The sequence below is a fragment of the Nicotiana tabacum genome, chromosome 2, assembly GCF_000715075.1.
Source record: "Nicotiana tabacum cultivar K326 chromosome 2, ASM71507v2, whole genome shotgun sequence".
Classification (NCBI taxonomy): Eukaryota; Viridiplantae; Streptophyta; class Magnoliopsida; order Solanales; family Solanaceae; genus Nicotiana; species Nicotiana tabacum.
This window is the reverse complement of record NC_134081.1, coordinates 73,114,759-73,130,929: the sequence shown is the minus strand read 5'-3', so window position 1 is coordinate 73,130,929 and position 16,171 is coordinate 73,114,759.

Sequence of the window (16,171 nt, the reverse complement as noted above, 5' to 3'; positions counted from 1 at the left end):
AAACCTGGTGTCACTGAGTACATGAGCATCTATACATTACAAGTCTGGAAAACACGGTCTATAATAGTCTACGACCAAATACAGTAAACAAGGAGATAGGGAAGGAGAGACAAGGTCTGCGAAACATGGCAGCTACCTCAAAATCTCCGAAAAATCAACTATGCAGAAGAATCAACACCCACTGTATCTGGGATCACGTGGATCTCCACACAAAGTGCAGGGTGTAGTATGAGTACAACCAACTCAATAAGTAACAATAATAAATAAAGAACTGAAAGTAGTGACGAGCTTCTCAGCTAAGTCCAAATACAATACTTTCCAATATAAAAGAGTAGGCATGCTCTCAAGTTCAACATTTAAGATTTCACTGAAATTTCATATCAAGTTTGACCGAAACAGAAAATAATATTTTTCCGAAATTTTTAAAATAGTGATATATGACAGCTGAAATGTAGCAAATAATGAAATCAATACATCCTCTCAGAGTAACAGTCACTCAGTCTACCCATTCACTCCAACCTCACAGTCACTCTTTCCTCACAGTCATGCATTCCTCACAGTCACTCATCACTCGGCACTCGCACTCGGCACTCCCACTCAGTAGGTACCTGCGCTCACTTGGGGTGTGTACAGACTCCGGAGGGGCTCCTTCAGCCCAAGCGCTATATCAAGCCAATCATGGCATAAATTAATAAATATGATGCGGCGTGCAGCCTGATCCATAAATATCCTCACAATTAGGCCCTCGGCCTCACTCAGTCATCAACCTCTCCAGTCTCTCGGGCTCTCAGAAATCATGATAAGCAACCCAAAAATAGTGATATGATGCATCAATAATAAATAAGAGAGACTGAGGTATGATATAAAATGAATAAACATGACTGAGTAAAAAATTACAATTTGAACATATTATTCAATCACAGAAATGACCCTAGTGGGTACCAATAAAAACATCATATGTCTAAACATGATTTTTAATACGAGTCTCAGCTCAATTTTCCCTATCACGTAAAGAATGTATGGATATCAACAGACAATTCAACTACACAGTTCAATGGAATTTGACCAAGTCACACTTCCTACAGTGCACGCCCACACGCCTGTCACCTAGCATGTGCGTCACCTCAAAACCACTCACATAACACATAATCCGGGGTTTCATACCCTCGGGACCAAATTTAAAACTGTTACTTAGAATGAAATTCTTATTCTAAAATTTCCTTTCCTCGTGAATTCGCCTCCTAACGCCTCGAATCTAGCCATAAATAATTCGATTCGGTCACTAAAATTTATTGGAACTAATTCCATAAGAAAATGCAAGTTTTCCATAAAATCCAAAATTTAGATCAAAAATTGCTCGTGGGGCCCACGTCTCGGTACTCGACAAAAGTTACCAAATCCGAAAGCGCATTCAACCACGAGTCTAACCATACCAATTTTAACAAAATCTAACCTCAACTCGACCCTCAAATCTTCAATTTAAACCAAGAGGGTTTTCTAAATTTTCAACTTAATTCACCCATTAAATGATGGATTCAAAGACATAATCATGGAAATTAATCAAAACTGGGTAAGAATCACTTAGTTCAAACACCCACGCAAGAATCTCTCCAAAATTTGCCTTTCTACCGAGCTCCCAATTTGATTTTGGGTTATGAACTCAAAACCCCCGTTTTGGAACTTTTAATTCTGCCCAGAAATTCCTTCATCGCGTTCGCAACCATAGCTTCACGTTCGCGAAGCACAAAAATGTGCTGCCAAAGTTCCTTCTTCGCGTTCACGACCTCTTCATCGTGTACGCGATGCCTTCCTACCTCTGCCCTTCTCGTTCACGAGACACAAGCCGCGTTTGCGAAGGCTTAATGCCAGGCAGGCCCCAACTCCCTATCCTCTTTGCGTTCGTGTCAGCCCACTCGTGTTCGCGTAGGCTTACCAAGTCTCTTCTTCGCATTCGCGTCTCCTTGCTCGCGTTCGCAATGGGTAAATCCCAGCAGCCCAATATTCCTTCTTCGCGAACGCATGAGACCCTTCGCGTTCGCGAAGAACAATACCAGATATCAATTCCAGCAGTTGCAAAATTAGGAAAAATGATCTGAAACCATCCCGGAACTCACCCGAGCCCTCAAGGACCTCAACCAAATATACCAACAAGTTCTAAAACATCATACGAACTTAGTCGAAACCTCAAATCACCTCAAACAACGCTAAAACTATGAATTACACCTCAATTCAAGCCTAATGAACTTTGAAAATTTTAATTTCTACAAACGACTCCGGAACCCATTAAATCACGTCTAATTGTCCTCAAATTTTACACACAATTCATAAATGACATAGCAGACCTTTTAAAATTTTCAGAATCGGATTTCCACCCCGATATCAAAAAGTCAACCCCTTAGTCAAACTTCCAAAAAAATTGACTTTCACCATTTCAAGCCTAATTCCACGACGGACCTCCAAATAATTTTCTGGACACGCTCCTAAGTCCAAAATCACCACACGGAGCTATTGGAATTATCAGAATTTGAATCTGAGGTCGTTTACACATAAATCCCCATCCGGTCGACTTTTCTAATTTAAATTTTTAATTATGAGACTAAGTGTCTCGTTTTACTCCGAATTCCTTCCGGACCCGAACCAACTAACCCGGTAAGTCATAAAATAACTATAAAGTATAAATTAAGCAGTAAATGGGGGGACATGGTTATAAATTCAAAACGATCGACTGGGTCGTTACAAGCACACAGATGGTATATAGAAGTTTTGACCATAACATCGTACATGCAAAAATTATGATACTGGTCAATGTGCTTCTAAGTATATTCTTATCCCTGTCACTGCCCAAATATCTAACCAGTCATGATGGCGCCTGTAGTGGAACTAGGCAAGCCGACATTCTCAATATGTTTTCAATATATAACAGAAGAGAGCTGAGGCAATTAAACTAACTGAAGATTTACATAATAACGGGGTAAAAACCCAAAATACCAGTGCAGAATCATAGCCCGACATCGGGGTGTCACTAAGTCATGAGCATCTAACAACCAATCTAGAAACAGAGTCTACTACAGTCCATGCCAAATGCCAATACAAGAGAGAAAAGATAATAAGAAAGAAGTAACAAGGACTGCGGACGCCTGCATCTACCTCGTAAGTCTCCGATAATCAGCTCTCGCACGAACTCAGCGACCGTCAGAACCGTACACACCTGGATTTGCACATGAAGTGCAGGGTGTAGCATGAGTACAATCAACTCAACAAGTAACAGAATAAAATAAGGAACTGAGAAGAAATGACAAGCTATAAAAAATACAGATCATTTCAAAAGTTTTCAGTGAAGGGTGAACATGCTTTCAAATCCGGTGGTATAAGTCAAATCAGTTCGAGCTCAAGTAAAATATATATGAATCCTCTAGAAATTTCACAACAACAATAGATAACAACTAAGTGCAACAATAAATAAAAGAAAGTACATCCTCTCAAGGCAGCAATTACTCAACTCATCTCAACAGCTTATACACTCGGCTTTCAGCCCTCGATACACACTCTCAATAGGTACATGCGCTCACTACTTTTATCGGATTGGGACATATAATGAATACTTGTGAATATTTTCTTAGGACTAAAAATGTGATTCAGGTCGTTAAGAATGCTAGAAGGTGTCATTTTAATTGTTATAACATATTACTTATACTTGATTAATTCTATATATTACATTATATAGAATTACCATATTAGTATGGCTAAATATTTACACAATAAGGTGTCATTAAATATTCTTTGTATATTTAGCAAATTTGGATATTAATTATACTAGTATCTATGAATGTGCGTTGCATGTTATTAATGGCATGTGATAGTTTAAATATTTATTTATATGAAGTAACAATAAATTTTAATTAATGAAATTTTTTTATGTATAATAATAAAAAAATCATCTAAATACCGAAAAATATTATTATATTAGCATAATAAGTGAATTCAAAATGAAAGGACATCATCAAAACTTACACAATGATTAATTTAGTCATGTTAGTTAGATAATTATGTATTATAGTTTAAAAGTATTTAATGTGATGGTATCTTACCGAACACTTCTTTGTAGAGGATATTATTTTTGTGTATGTTTTCTTCTAATACTTTGGTTGCTCTGCCATAACCACAACTCTTGTTGTCGATATTGATATTCCTCTTGAAAGTGCAACATATAGTTGTCCGTACAAGAAAACTTATTGCGATAAATACAGTCCAATAATTATAAAATATAAACATACTGAAAATTATTTCCACACATTTAAAAGGATATTCTTTAGTTTAGGAAGATGAAAGTTGAATTCAGAGATAAAAATATACTTAAAAGCACATTGACCAGTATCATAATTTTTTCATGCATGATGTTATTGTGTGCTATTACATAAGCTATTCGGCAGATCTAAAATTTTCAATAGCATGTGTGATGACCCAAAAGGTCATCTTATATTTTAGAACTCGAATCTACGCTCTTAAGCATTTAAAATCTTATTTTTACCCTCCTCAATTTACGTGCATAGTCCGGGCATATTTTCGGAAAGCTTTTATATTGAAAACTAATGAAAATAAAAATAAATTGCCTTAAAAGTTATTTTAGTTGACTTCGGTCAACATTTTTGGTAAATGGATCTGGATCCGTGTTTTGACGGTCCCAGTGGGTCCGTATCGAATTATGGGACCTGGGTGTATGCCGGAATCGAAGAGTATCGGGTCCCTATTTTGGTTCTGGAGCCTGATACAGGTTCATTATGATATTTAAGACGTGTCTGTTAAAATTGGTGAGAAACGGAGTTGATTTGACGTGATTCGGACGTCCAATTTAGAAGATAGAAATTTTAAAGTGTTCTTGAAAATCTCATTTGATTTGGTGTTGAATTCGTATTTCTAGGTGTTATTTTTGCGATTTGATATCGCGAGCAAGTTTGTATGATGTTTTTAGACTTGCGTGCATGTTTGGTTTGGAGCCCCGAGGGCTCGGGTGAGTTTCGGATAGGCCACGGGATGTTTTGGACTTTGGAAAAATCTGGTTTTCTGCAGATTCTGGTGTCTGGCATATCCTTCTTCGCGAACGCAAAGAGTAAACTGATGAGGCCGGAATTTCTTTTTCGTGAACGCGAAGGCTTGGTCGCGAACACGAAGCGATGGGGGCATTACCCTTCGCGAACGCGACAAGCTCGGAACTGGGTGGGAGTCAGCCTTTTCTTCATCGCGAACGCGAGCAATGTCTCATGAACGCGAAGACCGAGGAGGTAGCCTAAGCGAATGCGAAGGCTTGGCAGCCAATGCTCTTCGCGAACGCGATGCACACTGTCGCCCAACACTAAACAAAAGCCAAACACGGGTTTAAGCCATTTCTTCAACATTTTTCAAGAACCAAACGGGTAGAGGCGATTTTCAAGAGTCATTTTCTTTCCCAAAGAGTTGGTAAGTGATTCTAAACCATTTTCTTTCAATTTCCCATTACATTTCATGAATTATCAACCTAAAATCTAGAGTTTTCATGGTCGAATTAGGGGTTATGGTAGAAATTAGGGATTTGGGAAATTTGGGGATTTAGACCTCAATTTGAGGTCGGATTCCAAAACCAATTAAATATTCGGGGTCGAGGGTGAATGGGGAAAAGAATTTTGGTCTGAACCTCGGGTTTTGACCAAGCGAGCCCGGGGTCGATTTTTCGACTTTTTGGAGAAAAATTTGGGAAATTTAATTTATGCAATATAATTGATTCTTTTAGCAATATTTGATATTATTGAATCATTTTTGAATAGATACGATTGGTTTGAAGGTGAATTCTAAAGAAAAAGTTGTGATTGAGAATTGAGTGGCCTTCGGAGCGAGGTAAGTGTTGTGTCTAACCCTGACTTGAGGGAATTAGGAACCTCAGATTATTTGTTATGTGAAATTCATATGAGCGGCGTATATGTGAGGTGACGAGTACTTATGCGCCACCAATTTACCTATTTTCCCTATTTTCTCCCCTTTTCTTACATTGTCTCTTTCCTATGCCTAATTGCTACGTGTTTATACTAGTGTTGTTAAATTGATCGTTCTTATCACGTTTATGGATTTTTTGGTGATAATTGAGTATTTATTTCAAAGTTCAGATTGATATTGTGGAACCAAATGTTGAAGTAAGGTTTGTACTTGTTATTCTATCTCCCTGTTGTTATTTATTCATTACATTTTGGTAAGGGGTGATGTTGTGCCATATTGTGAGTGTTAATGCACGAAGGGTGATGTCGTGTCATATTGTGAGTGTTAATGCACGAAGGGTGATGTCGTGTCATATTGTGAGTGTAAATGCACGAATGGTGATGCCGTGCCATATTGTGAATGTTAATGCACGAAGGGTGATGTCGTGCCATGATATGAGAGTTAATGCATGAAGGGTGATGTCGTGCCGTTTTTATTGATTTTATGGTGAGATTGAGAGTAAAAGCACGAAGGGTGATGCCGTGCATTTTTCCTTTACTGTATTCGTTGTTTCTGTTGATTCATAGTATATTGGTTGTACCAGTTATTATTCTGCTGTAATTCTTTATCTCGTATTTCCCTCAACATGTTTCCCCCTCCCGATAATTGTTGTCTAGCTTTTCATCACTGTTATTCGCATATACATTGTTAAATTGTACAGGTTGATTTGTAGGTGCCTTGCCTTAGCCTCGTCACTACTTCATCGAGGTTAGGCTCGACACTTACCAATACATGGGGTCGGTTGTACTGATACTGCACTCTGCACTTTCTGTGCAGATTTTGGTACCGGCTCTGGTTGATCGAGATTTTGCTACTGGACCGCTATCTGGAGACTCAAGGTAGATCTGTTGGCGTTCACAGACCTTGAAGTCCTCGTCTCTCTTTTCTGTTCTACTGTTTCTTTCATTCAGACAGTTGTATTTCTTTCAGACTATTACTTGTAGCAAATTCTAGAATGCTCGTGAATTGTGACTCTAGATCCGGGTGGTAGCAATTAATACAATTTTTATATTATTTCGCACTTATCATATTTCATCTTAGTTATTTATTGTTATTTACTGAATGGAAATAGGGACTTGGAATAATGATTCTCTAACGTTGGCTTGCCTAGAAATTGACATGTTAGGTGCCATCATGGTCCTGTCGGTGGACATTCTGGGTCGTGACAAGTTGGTATCAGAGCTCTAGGTTGCCTAGGTCTCACGATTCACGAGCAAGCTTAGTAGAGTCTGGAGGATCGGTACGGAGACGTCTATGCTTATCTTCCAGAGGCTACAAAGTTTAGGGACAAATTTCACTTCTATTCTCCTCTGTTGTGCGATGTTGTTTTCTCAATACTGATTGAACTTTACTGCTCTTATTCTCTCGAAGATGGCGAGAACATGTACCGCTTCCTCAACTGAGCAGCAGCCAGAGCCTCTAGTGGCAGCTCCTACGAGGGCAGAGGTCGAGGCCGAGGCCGTGCTAGAGGCCGAGGCAGGGGCAGAGCTCATCCTAGAGCTCGAGCAGCAACCCCAGTAGTGGAACCTCAGATAGATCTTGATGAGGAGATTCCGGCCCAGACTATTCCTGTCGGACCCAGTAGTTGTTCATTTCCACCCCAGTACTTCAGGATGCTTTGGTCTATTTGGTGGGAGTGTGGCCCAGACTGGCACATTTCCCATGGCTCTAACAATCTCTCAGGCTAGAGGAGGAGCCCAGGCTCCTACTACTCCCGCTCCGGAGCAGATAGCTCCCCAGTATCAGGCTCCAGCAGCTCATCTAGTCGGAGTAGTTTAGCTGGTTGTTGCGCCACAGACCGGTGATGGGTTAGCTATGTCTTCTGAGGCTTTGTGGAGATTGGACAAGTTTACCAAGATCTTTCCTGTTCACTTCAGTGGTACTACTTTAGAGAATCCCCAAGAATATCTTGACAGTTGTCACGACTTTCTACGGAACATGGGTATAGTGGAGACCAATGGGATTCACTTTGCTGCATTTTAGATGACTGGTTCTGCCAAGAAATAATGGAGAAATTATTTATTGACCAGAGGTTCGCCTGCTCTTACTTGGGACCGGTTCTCTTAGCTCTTCATAGAGAAGTTTCTGCCTATCATATTGAGAGAGGAGCGTCGCTGTCAGTTTGTGCATCTTTAGTAGGGCAGTATGACTGTTACTCAGTATGAGACCCGTTTTGTGGATTTGGCCCGTCATGCTATTTTTCTGCTTCCCACCGAGAGAGAGAGAGAGAGGGGGTGAGAAGGTTTATTGATGGACTTGCTCAGCCTATCAGATTGCAGATGGCTAAGGAGACTAGGAGTGAGATTTCTTTTTAGGCAGCTGCTAATGTCACCAGACAAGTCGAGATGGTTCTTACTTAGGAAGGTCAGGGGTCTGACAAGAGACCTCGTTATTCCGGTGAGTTCAACGGTGCCTCATCTAGAGGCAGGGGTACTTTTGGTAGAGGCCATCCTCCCAGGCCATTTCATTCAGAACTCCAAGCATCTCATGGTGCTCAGGTGGTCGTGGCCCTCAGATGCATTATTCCGACCAGCCAGCCTACGGTGCACCACCAGCTCCTATTAGTGTACCTCCACTCCAGAGCTATCAGGGTGGTTATTCAGGTCCACAGGGTCAGTTTCAGGGTCAGCAGTCACAGTAACCGAGGTTATGTTATACTTGTGGTGATCTGAGGCACATTGCTAAGATTTTTCCCTCGGGCAACGGGCAACTCACAGCATCAAAGTTCTCGTGCCATGGTTCCGGCACCAGTTGCTACACCACCTGCTCAGCCAGCCAGAGCTAGGGGTCAGGCAGCTAGAGGTAGAAGTCAGACTGTTAGAGGTGGAGGTCAGGAAATTAGAGGTGGAGACCAGCCAGTTAGAGGCTATCCTAGAGACGTAGTTCAGAGTGGTGGGGCCCAGCACCGATGTTATGCTTTCCCAGCCAAGCCTAAGGCTGAGTCTTCTGATGCTGTTATCACAGGTACTGTTTTAGTTTGCAGTAGAGATGCTTCAGTTCTATTTGACTCGGGGTCTACTTACTCCTATGTGTCATCCTATTTTGCTTCCTATTTGGTTGTGCCCCGTGATTCTTTGAGTGCTCCTGTGTGTGTGTCCACACTAGTGGGAGATGTTATTATTGTAGATCGTGGCTATCATTCATGTGTGGTCACCATTGGGAGTCTTGAGACTCGTGTAGACCTTCTGCTTTTCGATATGGTTGATTTTGATGTCATACTGGGTATGGATTGGATGTCACCTTATCATGCTATATTAGATTGTCATGCCAAGACGGTGACCTTAGCCTTACAGGGGTTTCCTCGATTAGAGTGGAGAGGGATTCTTGGCCATTCTACCAGCAGGGTTATCTGTTATGTGAAGGCTCGGCATATGGTCGAGAATGGATGTTTAGCTTATTTGGCTTATGTCCGCGATTCTAATGCGGAGGTTCCTTTCATGGATTCAGTGCCGGTTGTTCGTGCTTTTCCAGAGGTGTTTCCTATAGACCTGCCGGGGATGCCACCCGACAGGGATATTGATTTCTGCATTGACTTGGCTCCGGGCACTCAGCCCATTTCCATTTCGCCATACTGCATGGCCCTGCCATAGTTGAAAGAATGGAAAGAATAGTTACAAGATTTGCTTGATAAGGGCTTTATTAGACCTAGTGTCTCGCCCTAGGGTGCACCTGTGTTGTTTGTGAAGAAGAAAGATAGATCGATGAGGATGTGTATATATTATCGGCAGTTCAACAAAGTCACCATCAAGAACAAGTATCTGTTGCCGAGGATTGATGATTTATTTGATCAGCTTTAGGGTGGCTAGGTGTTTTCGAAGATTGATTTGAGATCTGGATACCATCAGTTGAGAATTACGACATCTGATGTTCCTAAGACAGCTTTTGGACTCGGTATGGGCATTATGAGTTTGTAGTGATGTCATTTGGGCTGACCAATGCCCCATCAACATTCATGGATTTGATGAATCGGGTGTTCAAGCCCTTCTTGGATTCCTTTGTGATCGTGTTTATTGATGACATCTTGATCTACTCCCGCAGTCGAGAGGAGCATGAGCAGCATCTCATGATTGTACTTCAGACTCTGAGAGCCAGCCAGTTGTATACTAAATTTTCAAAGTGCGAGTTTTGGTTGAGTTCAGTTGCTTTCTTGGGTCACGTTGTATCAGCAGAGGGTATTTAGGTAGATCCTAGGAAGATTGAGGCAGTTCAGAACTAGTCTAGGCCCACATCAGCTATAGAGATTCGTAGTTTTATGGGATTGGCAGGCTATTACCATCGGTTTGTGGAGGGGTTTTCATCTATAGAAACCCTGTTAACCAGATTGACCCAGAAGAGTGCCCTGTTCAGGTGGTCAAACGAGTGTGAGGCGAGCTTCCAGAAGCTCAAGACAGCTTTGACTACGGCACCAGTATTAGTATTACCCATGGGTTCAGGATCTTATACAGTATATTATGATGCATCTCGAATTGGTCTGGGTGCGGTATTGATGTAGGGTGGCAAGGTTATTGCATATGCTTCTCGGCAGCTGAAGGTTCACGAAAGGAATTACCATGTCCATGATCTAGAGCTGGCAACCATTGTTCACGCGCTGAAGATTTGGAGGCACTATCTTTACGGCGTGCCATGTGAGGTATTCACGGATCATCGGAGCTTGCGGTATTTGTTCAAGCAGAATGAACTCAATTTGAGGCAGAGGAGGTGGTTGGATCTATTGAAAGACTATGATATCACCATATTGTATCATCCTGGGAAGGCCAATGTGGTGGCCGATGCTTTGAGTAGAAAGTCAGCTAGTATGGGTAGTCTTGCTTATATTCTAATTGGTGAGAGACTGCTTGCATTGGATATTCAGGCCCTGACCAATCAGTTCGTGAGGTTGGATGTTTCTAAGCCTAGTCGTGTTCTAGCTTGTACAGTTGCTCGGTCTTCTTTGTTTGAGCGCATCAGAGATCGCCAGGATGACGACCCTCATTTACTTGTCCTTAGAGACATAGTGCGGCACGGTGGTGCCAAGCAGGTTATTGTTGGAGATGATGGAGTTTTGAGGATGCATGGTCGTATTTGTGTGCCTAATGTGGATGGACTTCGTGAGTTGATTCTTGAGGAGGACCACAGTTCTCGGTATTCTATTCATCCGGGAGCCGCCAAGATGTATCAGGACTTGCGGCAGCATTATTGGTGGAGGAGGATGAAAAAGGATATAGTTACATATGTAGCTCGGTGTCTAAATTGTCAGCAAGTCAAGTACGAGCATCAGAGACCTGGTGGTTTGCTTCAGAAGATAGAGATTCCTGAGTGGAAGTGGGAGCGTATCACTATGGATTTCATTGTTGGACTCCCACTGACTCAGGGGAAGTTCGATACCGTTTGGGTCATTATGGACAGGCTGACTAAGTCAGCGCACTTCATTCCTATAGAAGTTACTTATTCTTCGGAACGGTTGGCATAGATTTACATTCATGAGATCGTCCGTCTTCACGGTGTGCCCGTGTTTATCATTTCTGATCGAGGTATGTAGTTCACCTCGCACTTTTGGAGGGCAGTACATCGTGAGTTAGGTGCGCGGGTTGAGTTGAGCACAACATTTCATCCTCAGACGGACGGGCAGTCCGAGCGCACTATTTAGATCTTGGAGGATATGCTTCGCGCATGTGTTATAAACTTCGAAGGATCGTGGGATCAGTTCTTTCCCCTTGCAGAGTTCGCCTACAACAACAGCTACCAGTCGAGCATTCATATAGATCCCTATGAGGCATTATATGGTAGGCGGTGTCGGTCGCCAGTTGGGTGGTTCGAGCCGGGAGAGGCTCGATTGTTGAGCAAAGACTTAGTAGAGGATGCATGGATAAGGTCAATATTATTCAGGATCGACTTCGCACAGCTCAGTCTAGGCAGAAAAGTTATACCGACCGCAGAGTTTGTGATGTTGCATTCATGGTCGGTGAGAGAGTGTAGCTTCGAGTATCACCCATGAAGGGTGTAATGAGGTTCAGAAAGAAGTGCAAGTTGGGCCCTAGGTATATCGGACCTTTTGAGATTCTAGAGAGAGTAAGAGATGTGGCTTACAGGCTTGCGTTACCACCTAGTTTAGCAGTTGTTCATCCGGTATTCCATGTGTCCATGCTTCAAAAGTGTCACGGTGATCTGTACCATGTATTAGATTTCAGCTCTGTCCAGTTGGACAAGGATTTGACTTACGAGGAGGAGCCGGTGGCTATTCTAGCCCGGCAAGTTCGCCAGTTGAGATCAAAGAGTTACCCTTCAGTTCGAGTGCAGTGGAGATGTCCTCCCTCTCCGATAATAGCATAAGGGATATATCTCTTATTTATCCCCACCTTTTCACCAGCCCAGGTATTTTTCTATGTCCGTTCGAGGACGAACGGTTGTTTTAGAGGTGGAGAATGTGATGACCCAAAAGGTCATCTTATGTTTTAGAACTCGAATTTGCGCTCTTAAGCCTTAAAAATCTCATTTTTACCCTCATCGATTTGCGTGCGCAGTCCGAGCGTGTTTCCGGAAAGCTTTTATGTTGAAAACTAATGAAAATATGAATTTTTACCTTAAAAGTTGATTTTAGTTTACTTCGGTCAACACTTTTGGTAAACGGGCCCGAATCTATGTTTTGACGGTCCTGGTGGGTCCGTATCGAATTACGGTACCTGGGCGTATGCCTGGAATCAAATTCCGAGGTCCCTAGCTCAAGTTATGAATTTTTGATAAAACAATTAATAGTTTGAAAATTAATTATTTCCAAGAATTTATTGATGTTTGGCATTGTGAGTATCGGGTCCATATTTTGGTTCCGGAGCCCGTTACAGGTTCATTATTATATTTAAGACTTGTTTGTGAAATTTGGTGAGAAACAGAGTTGATTTGACGTGATTCGGACATCTAGTTGAGAAGATAGAAATTTTAAAGTGTTCTTGAAAATTTCATTTGATTTGGTGCTAAATTCGTAGTTCTAGGTGTTATTTTGGCGATTTGATCACGCGAGCAAGTTCGTATGGTGTTTTTAGACTTGCGTGCATGCTTGGTTTGGAGCCCCGAGAGCTCAGGTGAGTTTCGGATAGGCCACAGGATGTTTTAGACTTTGAAAAAATCTGGTTTTCTGCAGATTCTGGTGTCTCGCATATCCTTCTTCGCGTTCTCTAAGGTCCTCTAACGAACGCGAAGAGTAAACTGATGAGGCCAGAATTTCTTCTTCACGAACGCGAAGGTATGGTCGCGAACGCGAAGGCATGGGGGCATTACCCTTCGTGAACGCGACAAGCCCATCGCGAACGCGTAGTGTTAGGCACTGGGGAGGGGGAGAAGTCAGCCTTTTCTTCATCGCGAACGCTAGCAATGTCTCGCAAAGGCTTGGCAGCCAATGCTCTTCGCGAACGCGATAGTGGCCTCGCGAACGCGATGCACACTGTCGTCCAGCACTTAACAGAATCCAAACACGGTTTTAAGCCATTTCTTCAATATTTTTCAAGAACCAAACGGGTAGAGGCGATTTTCAAGAGTCATTTTCTTCTTCAAAGAGTTGGTAAGTGATTTTAAACTATTTTCTTTCAATTACCCATTACATTTCATGAATTACTAACCTAAAATCTAGAGTTTTTATGGTAGAATTAGGGGTTAGGGTAGAAACTAAGGATTTGGAAAATTTGGAGATTTAGACCTCAATTTGATGTCGAATTCCAAAAATAATTTCATATTCGGGCTCGGGGGTGAATGTGTAAAAGGATTTTGGTCCGAACCTCGGGTTTTGACCAAGCGAGCCCGGGGTCGATGTTTTGACTTTTTGGAGGAAAATTTGGAAAATTTAATTTATACAATATAATTAATTTCTTTAGCAATATTTGATATTATTAAGTCATTTTTGAATAGATACGAGTGGTTTGGAGGTGAATTCTAAAGGAAAAACTGTGATTGAGAATTGAGTGGCCTTCGGAGCGAGGTAAGTGTTGTGTCTAACCCTGACTTGAGGGAATTAGGAACCTCGGATTATTTGTTATGTGAAATTCATGTGAGCGGCGTATATGTGAGGTGACGAGTACTTATGCACCGTCAATTTACCTATTTTTCCTGTTTTCTCCTGTTTTCCTACATTGTCTCTTTCTTATGCCTAATTGCTACGTGTTTATATTAGTGTTGTTAAATTGATCGTTCTTATCATGTTTATGGATTTTCTGGTGATAATTGAGTATTTATTTCAAAGTTGAGTTTGATATTGTGGAACCAAATATTGAAGTAAGGTTTGTACTTGTTATTCTATCTCCCTGTTGTTATTTATTCATTACATTTTGGTAAGGGGTGATGTTGTGCCATATTGTGAGTGTTAATGCACGAAGGGTGGTGTCGTGTCATATTGTGAGTGTTAATGCACGAAGGGTGGTGTCGTGTCATATTGTGAGTGTAAATGCACGAATGGTGATGCCGTGCCAAATTGTGAGTGTTAATACACGAAGGGTGATGTCGTGCCATGATATGAGAGTTAATGCACGAAGGGTGATGTCGTACCGTTTTTATTGATTTTAAGGTGAGATTGAGAGTAAAAGCACGAAGGGTGATGCCGTACATTTTTCCTTTACTGTATTCGTTGTTTCTGTTGATTCATAGTATATTGGTTGTACCAGTTATTATTCTGCTGTAATTCTGTATCTCGTATTTCCCTCAGCATGTTTTTCCCTTCCGATAATTGTTGTCTAGCTCTTTATTACTGTTATCCGTATATACACTGTTAAATTGTACATGTTGATTTGTAGATGCCTTGCCTTAACCTTGTCACTACTTCGTCAAGGTTTGGCTCGACACTTATCAGTACATGGGGTCGGTTGTACTGATACTGCACTCTGCACTTTCTGTGCAAATTTTGGCACCGGCTCGGGTTGATCGAGATTTTGCTACTGGACCGCTATCCGGAGACTCAAGGTAGATCTATCGGCGTTCACAGACCTTGAAGTCCCCGTCTCTCTTTTCTGTTCTATTGTTTCTTTCATTCAAACAGTTGTATTTCTTTCAGACTATTACTTGTAGTAAATTCTAGAATGCTCTTGAATTGTGACTCCAGATCCGGGTGGTAGTAATTAATATAGTTTTTATATTATTCCGTACTTATCATATTTCATCTTAGTTAATTATTGTTATTTACTGAATGGAAATAGAGAATTGGTTTAATGATTCTCTAACGTTGTCTTGCCTAGCAAGTGAAATGTTAGGCACCATCACGATCCCGTCGGTGGGAATTTCGGGCCGTGACAGCATGGCAGGCATATTTTTCTTCAAAATCAATCTATATACTACGGAATATCAATTTAACTTAGTCTGTTATATATACGATGACACTAACATACGTAAGAAATAATAAACTTGACAACAAACATGTATGGTAGAAGGCCATTTGGTATTAAAGTATTTAAGTATTCTTTTTCGTAATAATTATTGATATCATCTTCTGCTAAGTTAAAAACTGAAAAATATTTTTTTTTTACCATGAAATTTGCTATCAACCTTTTATTTAGTTGATCAACATATTTATTTGTGCTAGCTAAAATAACTTTTTAATTTCTATCATGCAATTTGCAAATTATGTTTTAATCTAATGATGAAAATATTACCCTTATTAAATGCACTACTATTTCAACTAGGGCTGATAACCAAGTATTTTGGAAGAATCAAATCATCTTTTATTGGATGTTTATTTTTGTTTCTGATACGAAGAAAGAAGTCACAGAATACTGGATGTTGTTCGTACTTTACATTTCTTATCAGTTGAATTTTTTTTCATTTGAGGCCATAAGTATAATTTTGGCAAGTTAACTTTTACAGTTTCTGCTTTCGTCGATTTTGAAACTACTGATAGTATTTGACATAAATCACCTCCCAAACCATTAATTTTCCACCAAACGTTTCATGACATTCAATATATCTCTAGAACTCCGAGCAGTTATTTCGATCGTTTGACACTTAGCCATAAACACTTCATCCCATCTTATCAATTTTGCTTTTATTATTAACAGTATTGCGCTGCTTTGATATATTTGTGATGGTCATTTCAGCTGTTTGAAGAGGTATATCAAATCTAAAGTGAGTGGCCTCATAATAAAATTATTGTTGGTACACCACTTGTTAAGTTGTTATTATTGCTAACAGTATCATGCATGTGGTCTGACATTTGCAA